Raw genomic sequence first — 8,592 nt, 5'->3', positions numbered from 1 at the left:
TTTAAACAAAAGTTGCGACTGAGAAGCTTTAATTCTAAAAATCCTGGTTAACCACCTCCGTAGAAGCTTTGTGATTTACATACTGATAAGGACGGATCTTCCCGTTTTTTTCCATCCATCCATCTTCTTGTCCGCTTCTTCCCTTTCGGGGTCGCGGGGGTGCCGGAGCTTATCCCGGCTACTGATGGGCGAAGGCGGGGTACACCCTGGACAGGTCGCCAGTCTGTCGCAGGGCCTCAATCACACACACATCCACTCTCACATTCACACCTAGGGACAATTTAGAGTCACCAATCAACCTATGAAGCATGTTTTTGGACGGTGGGAGGAAGCCGGAGTCCCCGGTGAAAACCCACGCATGCACGGGGAGAACATGCAAACTCCACACAGAAAGGTCCCAGCCAGGATTTGAACCGGGGCCTTCTCGCTGTGAGGCAAGAGCGCTAACCACTGCGCCACCGTGCAGCCCCTTCCAGTTTTTTTGTCAACCATAAACTTCATTACTTTTCCCACTGTGCTTAAACCTCTAGTGAATTTGGATGAAATAAAACTTGTTCTAACCCAAATGCTCGTGATTCATATTCACCCTGTAAAGCCCACAGCGTTAAATAATTGAAAGAAAAATCTTTTGTTTTATTAATCAATTAATTTTTTAATGATTCTATTGGATGGAACAAATTTTGTTTTCGATTAGATATTTATTGAATCAATGTTGGTACATTGGGTGATTTGATACATCCATCTATATTCACAAAATAAAAAAAATAATCAATTGTTTTTATTTTTCAATACAGTAATTAAACATTTATAAGCAATAATAACAATAGGAATGTCATTTTTTTCTGTACAGTTTTGGAAATTTGCTAATTTCTTTCTCTCCCAAAATGTTTTTGAGATATCATCGAGGCAGCCATTTTGAAATGAGCAGGAAAAGCCCTTCTACTGCCCCTGGTGGAATGATGATGAACTACAGGGAAGAAAACGTGGACCAAGTTATATACAATGGGTTTACAATAAACGTTTTGATCATACTAATAAGATAAGGGCCTCAGAAATGTGTGTATCAAATATTATATGAATGGTTATCTAGGGTTAACATACAGATGAGTTTTAAAAGTGAGGGTATACTAAATTCAGTTAGCATAAAAGTTATATAGATTATGGAATATTCTTGACGTTATTTATTCTGCTGCTATGTGTGTACATTTGTTTATTTATATTTCTTCTGCTGCTATGACTACTTGTATAAATAAGTTAGTTACATTTTATTGAACATTTTTAATGGTGTTTTGTGCTATTCATTAATATTAATTGCTGCTTCTACAACTGAATTTCCCTGCAGGGAAAAATAAAGTTGATCTTGAAACTGTATTTGTTCTGCAGTTTATTTTCAGTTAAATATTTTCTTTTTAATTATTTCCAAATGATAAATAGACTGAGCTTCTTTAAACATGGTACCTTGATGGAGTTGTACTGCAGGTGGCCATTTTGTTATTCAGAGTAGTTTTCTCTGATCAGCTGGAGCAGCTGTGTCTCTTCAGGCCTGGAAGCCTGAATTCATGTATGTAAATAGAAACACATCAAATTCTTGTAGCCTTTTCATATAAATTAGGCTTGCATGTCAAAACGGATATCTTTTCATATCTGGCATTAGGATTCCGCTAGTTTGTCTTTTTGTGTTGAGCCAAAACTGTGTTTTTCTGCCTAAAAATTCTGTTACATCATGTCCACTGAGCGGTTTCCAGTCTGCATGTATGCATGTACAGTATGCACCTATATAAAGTGTGTGCTGTCAATTACAGATTGTGGGGTATCAGAAATGTTTGGCTGTCAGTTCAAGAGAAGTTTTCTCACTCTTGCCATCAGCGGATTATACAGAATATTTGATTTCCTTCTGCAGCTGCTGCTCACGGGACTCAGTACTGCTGTCAAAAGATGTGAGCGGAGATGGAGCGGAGCTTTGATCAGCAGCAGATCTCCTCAGTTATTTGGCAGCCCAAAATGGACTCCCCTGAAACTGCCCCGTCTCCATCTCTGCGCGCTGTCCTCTTTGTCCTTCACTTGGTTTTACTGCCTCAGTCTGTGGAAATCAACCTAAAACTGTTCTCACTAACTTTTACAGATGAGGACCGCGTCAGGGGACCAGGCTGGCAGTTGGCTGGCGTGTCCCTGGCTGGGCCTCCAGCCGTCTGTCTATCTCGTCTGTCTGTCAGCGGTTTAAAGGACACTCTTTGATGGGTCCAGTCTGTGGGAAGTCCAACTTTGCAGTTCATTCAGAGGTTAGTAGATATTTATTTGAACTAAATCTGACACTTTGAGGCTTTTCGGGAATTCTGGACAAACTAAAAAAAGTGTGCTTCTATTCTATGACCATGTTTTTCTGCAAATATATCAATTATTTTTTTACAATTTCTAGGTATAAAAGTAGTTCATTAAGTGTTGCAGGATTGAGATGAAAATGCCCAACTACATACAATGTTTAAGTACAGACACAAGCTTGGGAGATTTTTGTTCACATGTGAACTTTTGAAGGAAAAAAGGATAAATGTTTCTAAAATGAATACAGACTTACAGTCTATTTGTTTCTTATATTTCCTAAACATTAGCTGAGGACAACAAAAATAATATACCTGTGGAAAGGAATTTGAATGCCAAAAACAAAGGTTATTGGTTTAGGATTAAGACTAAACCAGATTAAAGACTCACCTGTTCTCAGCTGCATTTGATTAATATGTATTCAAAAGTTTACGTCCGCACTGTTTATCTATGCTTGTTTTAAATTAAAATCTTTTTACTTTCTTTTAATTTTATTTTAATGATTTGAACTATTTCTTTTGATTGTTTCTTTTAATGTTTTATGTAAAGCACTTTGAATTGTCTCTGTACATGAAATGTGCTATACAAATAAACTTGCCTTGCCTTGCCTTGCCTAGGATGCTAAACTAATTTAGGCAATACTTCATCCAAAATTGTAGTAAAAAATTTCTGTATAGATGTTTAATCATTTTTACAAGCTAGTGAAAGAAAGTAAAAGTTGAATTTTGTTGGAAAGTAATTAATTTCAAACGGTGTGAAAAATAAAATGAAGAAAATTTGTTGAAAAAAGACTGGATTAAGACGTTTCCAAGCAAAATAATGAAATTCTAATCTAATCAAACTGCTATTATAATGCAATCAACTTTAAACTTCTAAAGATTACAAGTTTACTATATTTTTTTTTTTTTAATGATCAATGGCAGTATATTTATTTTACCTCCACAGATAGAGGTGTTTGCAAGTTTTAGTAATTTACCTATCTAAAGTTTTGAGTTGAACTGTACTGGTAGAGGTTCTAATGGCAGACTGGTCCCCGATGACATGGCAGACAAAGAGCGGTTCAAATCCCACTTATGGGGTCTCTTCTGAAAACATCAAGTTTGTTTAGGTCGCCTGGGTTGGCACCACTGGGGCCCCACCCTGGAGCCAGGCGTGGGGTTCAGGCTTGTAGGTGTTGTCTGCTGGCAGAGGCTCCGTTCTGGCCCACCAGGAGAGAGGTATCTCTGTGCCTTTTGGGCAGCCCAAGAGTGGCAATACAATTTACCACGTCCCTCTGTGGTGTCTTGTGGAGGGTGCTCTTTAGGTTTGGGGTCCACATTGCCAAAATGTCTCAAGTTTTAAAAGAAAAATTATCTTAAAACAATTTTATAATGTAATAATTTATAAATTTATAAAACTAATAATCTTACTTTAGGAAAACCTTTGTTGTTGACTATAACTTTTTTCTTAAAATAAAACTTTTTTTTTGTTTGTTTCTCCCCATTGGCAGATTTTCTGCTTATATGATGAAAATCTGCCAACGAAGAAATGTTACTTATTTCTAAGGGGCTGTTTTTCTGGAGGGGGGTCTGATTTGGTGATCATGGGATTTCTTCTTTGTAGATGGTGCAGTCCTGTTGGCTTCATCGAGCCAGGACCTCCAGCGCGCATTGGGCGATTTGTGACCGAGTATGAAGCGGCTGGGATGAGGGTTTTTTTTTTACCAGAGAAAAGCAGTTTGTTCTCTTGGTGGATGGGGGGAGATCTTCTGGCTAAGCTGGGGGAGTTTAGGAATCTTGGGGTCTACTGCATGAGTGAGGTAAATTACAAATGTGAGATTGACCAACATATTGTTGTCTCTAAGTCGTCAAATTTTTAAGGGGTTTAGGACCCCTCCATGTCAAATATGGATGTTTTGGGTGTCTCAACCTCTGGGCTACAAACCTCTACCGGGGAGTGGAGCGCACAAATACACCTTAAGCCGGTACCAGACGCAGATCAGTACCATTACAGGTGGCATCCCGGGGTTCCACGTCCTGTACAGCATCCGGCAAAACGACTGCACCCCTGATTTAATGGGGATACCATCCATCCATCCATCTTCCTCCGCTTCATCCGGGACCGGGTCGCGGGGGCAGCAGTCTAAGCAAAGATGCCCAGACTTCCCTCTCCCCGGCCACTTCCTCCAGCTCTTCTGGGGGGACCCCGAGGCGTTCCCAGGCAAGCCGAGAAACATAGTCTCTCCAGCGTGTCCTGGGTCTTCCCCGGGGCCTCCGCCCAGTGGGACATGCCCGGAACACCTCACCAGGGAGGCGTCCAGGAGGCATCCGGATCAGATGCCCGAGCCACCTCAACTGGCTCCTCTCGATGCGGAGGAGAAGCGGCTCTACTCCGAGCTCTCTCCGGGTGACTGAGCTCCTCACCCTATCTCTAAGGGAGCGCCCAGCCACCCTGCGGAGAAAACTCATTTCAGCCGCTTGTAGTCGGGATCTCGTTCTTTCGGTCACGACCCAAAGTTCATGACCATAGGTGAGTACTGGAACGAAGATCGACCGGTAAATTGAGAGCTTTGCTTTCTGGCTCAGCTCTCTTTTCACCACAACGGACCGGTACAGCGACCGCATAATAGTGGACGCCGCTCCAATCCGCCTGTCGATCTCACGTTCCGATCTTCCCTCACTCGTGAACAAGACCCCGAGATATTTAAACTCCTCCACCTGGGGCAGGAGCACTCCACCCACCGAGAGAGGACAAACTACCTTTCTCCGGTCGAGAACCATGGCCTCAGACTTAGCGGTGCTGACCCTCATCCCAGCCGCTTCACACTCGGCTGCAAACCGCTCCAATACATCCTGGAGATCCCGGCTTGATGGAGCCAACAAAAAACATCATCTGCAAAGAGCAGAGATGAAATCCTGTGGTCCCCAAACCAGATCCCCTCCTGCCCCTGACTGCGCCTAGAAATTCTGTCCATAAAGACTATGAACAGAACCGGTGATAAAGGGCAGCTCGCTCGTAACATGAACATCAAAAAGCTTCAATTTATGACAACTTGGGAATGACTGTGTGAGATTGACATGTGGATCTCCTGCAGTTGTTTTACTAGTCAGTTGTGGTGAGAATTGAGATAAGCTAGAAAGAATTTACTGGTTGATAATTATACAAATACTCAAACAATGTCATGACTGGGCAAGATTTCAGATCAAAGTGGCTTAAAGCGGGTTTCCTCCACAGAGTGGCTGGATGCTGGGCGCTCGCCTAGAGATAGGGTAAGGGACTTGTTCACTGCTCCTCCTCACTGGTAGAGAACCAGCTGAGGTGGCACTGGCGTCTAGTCCAGACCGGACCTTTATAATGCTACTTTAGAAACTCAAATGTCTCCTTCTCTGAATGAAATAAGTTCTTAGGTTCCAAACGACACTCTTTTAAGAAAGATTTGAGGCTACTCCCGTTCATCTTTACTGTGCTTAATATTTCATAAAATAACACCTTTGGCAAATGCAACAGCATTATTCCTCTGAAAGAGCTAATTGTTCTGATACGAGAGAATAGCTTAAAGCATACCGGAGAGTCTGAAGTTTTTAATGAAGACTAAAATATGAGCTTTAGAAACATGTTTGCAGTCAATAGGAAGAACCGGTCTTCCAAATAAATGTCTTCATGATGTCAGTAAACTCATTGGTTTGTTGAGAAAGTCTCAGAATTCCAAAACCACATCGTGAGAAAAGACTGAACTGCCTCGTCAATTCATTTTAATGTTTTATCACCACCGCCCCCAAAATGTTTTTCTTTTTCTAGTCAAAACAGAGATTTGACCAGGTCTGAAATGATAAAATGTTGAAAATGTTCCTTCATGCACGTTGAACAGAAATAATCTGTAGATTGAGGGCGTGCGGGGGAGGATGGATCTCTGCAGAGCTCATGTGGAGGCTGTAAGATTGAGGTCAGGCTTGTGCGCGTGCACGCAGGCGTGCGCTCGTGCGTCTGCAGTTCTGTGGGGTGTGTGCTTGTAGAGAACGCAGCGCCGATGAGCTGAACTCTGAGTGTTGGTCGGTTTGCTCGCCGTCGGCCCGTCTTTAAAGTGAGCTTCTCCATCTATGCATTGTACTCCTTCAGAATCCTTTTAATTAAAAGAACTTTCTGGAAATAAGAAAAGAGCTTTATTATTTTACACAAAGCAACAGCGGCAAGGTTGCTGCAGTATTGTATAAATGTTTTTACCTATTGATGTTGCATCACAAGGACATGAAATTTATTCCCGCATCTGTTTTAATAATGGAGCTCTTTAAAGACGCTGCGCTCTCTATTATTGCCTCGTTGTATAATGTGTCTCAAATACTTTCATTTTTCTTCCCTTTCAGTTTTCCAAACACAAACTTTTGATAAAGAATCAGCTTTAACACCTTAAATGATACAGATAATAAAATATATTAAAGTATCAAGAGACAAAAAAAATAGTTATTAAATGTTCTAATATATTAGACTCCCTATTCTCATAAGCCTCACTCTGTCCTGCTTAGCCTTGTACTACCCAGATTTATGGCTGTACTGACATTTTTGGGAATGCCTGAGGTTGGTATTCCTAAGTTTCTGACCTGGGCCGGATTAGAACATGATCATGAAATGTATATTTTGGTTCTAGTTTGGAGAAAAGCAACTGTGGACACTGTCCTGTCAAAGCATCCTGTTTTTTTTAAGGTATTTGCCAACTTCAGCAGTTTTTAGACGTTGGTCATCGTTGTAGAAAATGTATGTTAGGCCCCATCCCAAAATAAAACGATTGGTTTCCTCTGTGGATTTCTAACACTGTAGATACACGTGGGACACCGGCCCTCGAGGACTGACTTTGGTGTCTGCTCTTGAGGTTAATCTTTAGTTTTGGTTCTCAAAGAGGACAAAGTTCTGGTTTAGAAGCATAAACAATGTAGCTGCACACAGTAAAATGACCGTGTCGCTCCGTCGTTGTCCATCTTCTCTTTTTTGACCCAAGTTTGGAGACAGAACTTCTTCTTCGACATACGAAATGGACATGAAACAACAGAGTTGCGCCCTCTGATGGGTCAAACCAATTCAGTCATCCAGATTGTAAATGTTACACAAAATATACATTCAATATTAAAAAAATATATAATTCTGTGCCATCTCAAACTCCCAAAAAATGGCGCTTGCACAACCATTTCAGTCCAACACACACGTGGCTCTTAGCAGCAGTATGATGTTCTTCTCTAGATCTTCTATTTATAATTATTAATGATTTAGACATTAATCAGGCTGAGTACTGATGAAAAGACCAAACTGCTTTTACTACAGCAAAAAAATAATAATAATTATTGTCTCTGCAACTCAGGTTTCTTTATTATCTCAACATATCACTTCAATCTAAATGTTTTGTTGATGAGATGCAAATCCTCTCAGATTTTTTTCTCTTTTTTTTCTGCCTTAACAAAGCTGAACTGCATTTAAATCTCATTTGTTAAATTATCGTCTGTCATTCAGCGCATCACATTTATCCTCATTACTGAAGCCGTACTGTGTATGTGGTGGATTCATGCTTGAGTAAACTGAATGCTCTGAATCATGAATTGGCCCATTTCATCCAGTTCTTACGGTTCTGTCTAAATAATGCACATTTCTGTTTATTTTATTGTTCTGCATGTAGGTGCTCTTTCTGCTTTTTTAAATTTAAATATCACATTTAAGTTGTGGTTTTGCCAATTTTTAGATGTAAAAAGACAATCCCAGAGGAATGAGGTTAATTGCAATCGCAAACCACCATCATCAAATCAATACTCGCCTTACAGAAGCTGGTCTCTGCTCAGAACCAGCAGGAATCAGTGTGTGTGTGCACGTGAGAACTGGATATTGCTAAACTAGCTGTGTGTTCAGTTGTGCAGAACCGTATTGGATTTTCTTGCTTCTCTGAGTGAAATATTGACGTGCAGGCGATAAGTTTCTTTGAATTAAAGTTTTTTTTTTTTCTCAATGACTGTTTTTGAGAGAAAACAAACAAACATAAGAGTGGCTTGGCTTTCAGTAAAGTTATTAAGGCTGCAGTGAGCCGAGTTGATGTGAAAGTGTAGTCTTCTGAAATTACTCCATGTTGTCCTATAAATCCTTCCTACCTGGGAATTTGTCCTATCTACACTTACTGCGCATGCGCAAATCGAAATTACGTCTTCTTTTCGAGTCTTAGCGGACCGCCCATAAATCTTTGCTACCCCATCATGTGATCAGGCTATGCTGCATCACGGCTAAGCTGTCCGTGTGTCCGATCCCCCCCCATGAGGCCGCGTTGCC

The 8,592-nt window shown here is 40.9% G+C and overlaps 1 long non-coding RNA gene across 3 annotated transcripts in view; it reads left to right on the top strand.

Annotated features, from left to right (window-relative positions):
• The window catches only part of LOC112150216, a 52,204-nt gene that overhangs the window by 1,903 nt on the left and 41,709 nt on the right, over positions 1 to 8,592 (top strand). For all 3 annotated transcript variants that reach the window (XR_002919926.2, XR_004947791.1, XR_004947790.1), the window contains exon 2: positions 2,123 to 2,279. This is a non-coding gene — a long non-coding RNA (uncharacterized LOC112150216). The remainder of the gene's footprint in view (positions 1 to 2,122; positions 2,280 to 8,592) is intronic.

The sequence above is a fragment of the Oryzias melastigma genome, linkage group LG4, assembly GCF_002922805.2.
Source record: "Oryzias melastigma strain HK-1 linkage group LG4, ASM292280v2, whole genome shotgun sequence".
Classification (NCBI taxonomy): domain Eukaryota; kingdom Metazoa; phylum Chordata; class Actinopteri; order Beloniformes; family Adrianichthyidae; genus Oryzias; species Oryzias melastigma.
Note: the sequence above shows the minus strand (reverse complement) of the source record. Positions and strands in the feature narration are given on the sequence as shown.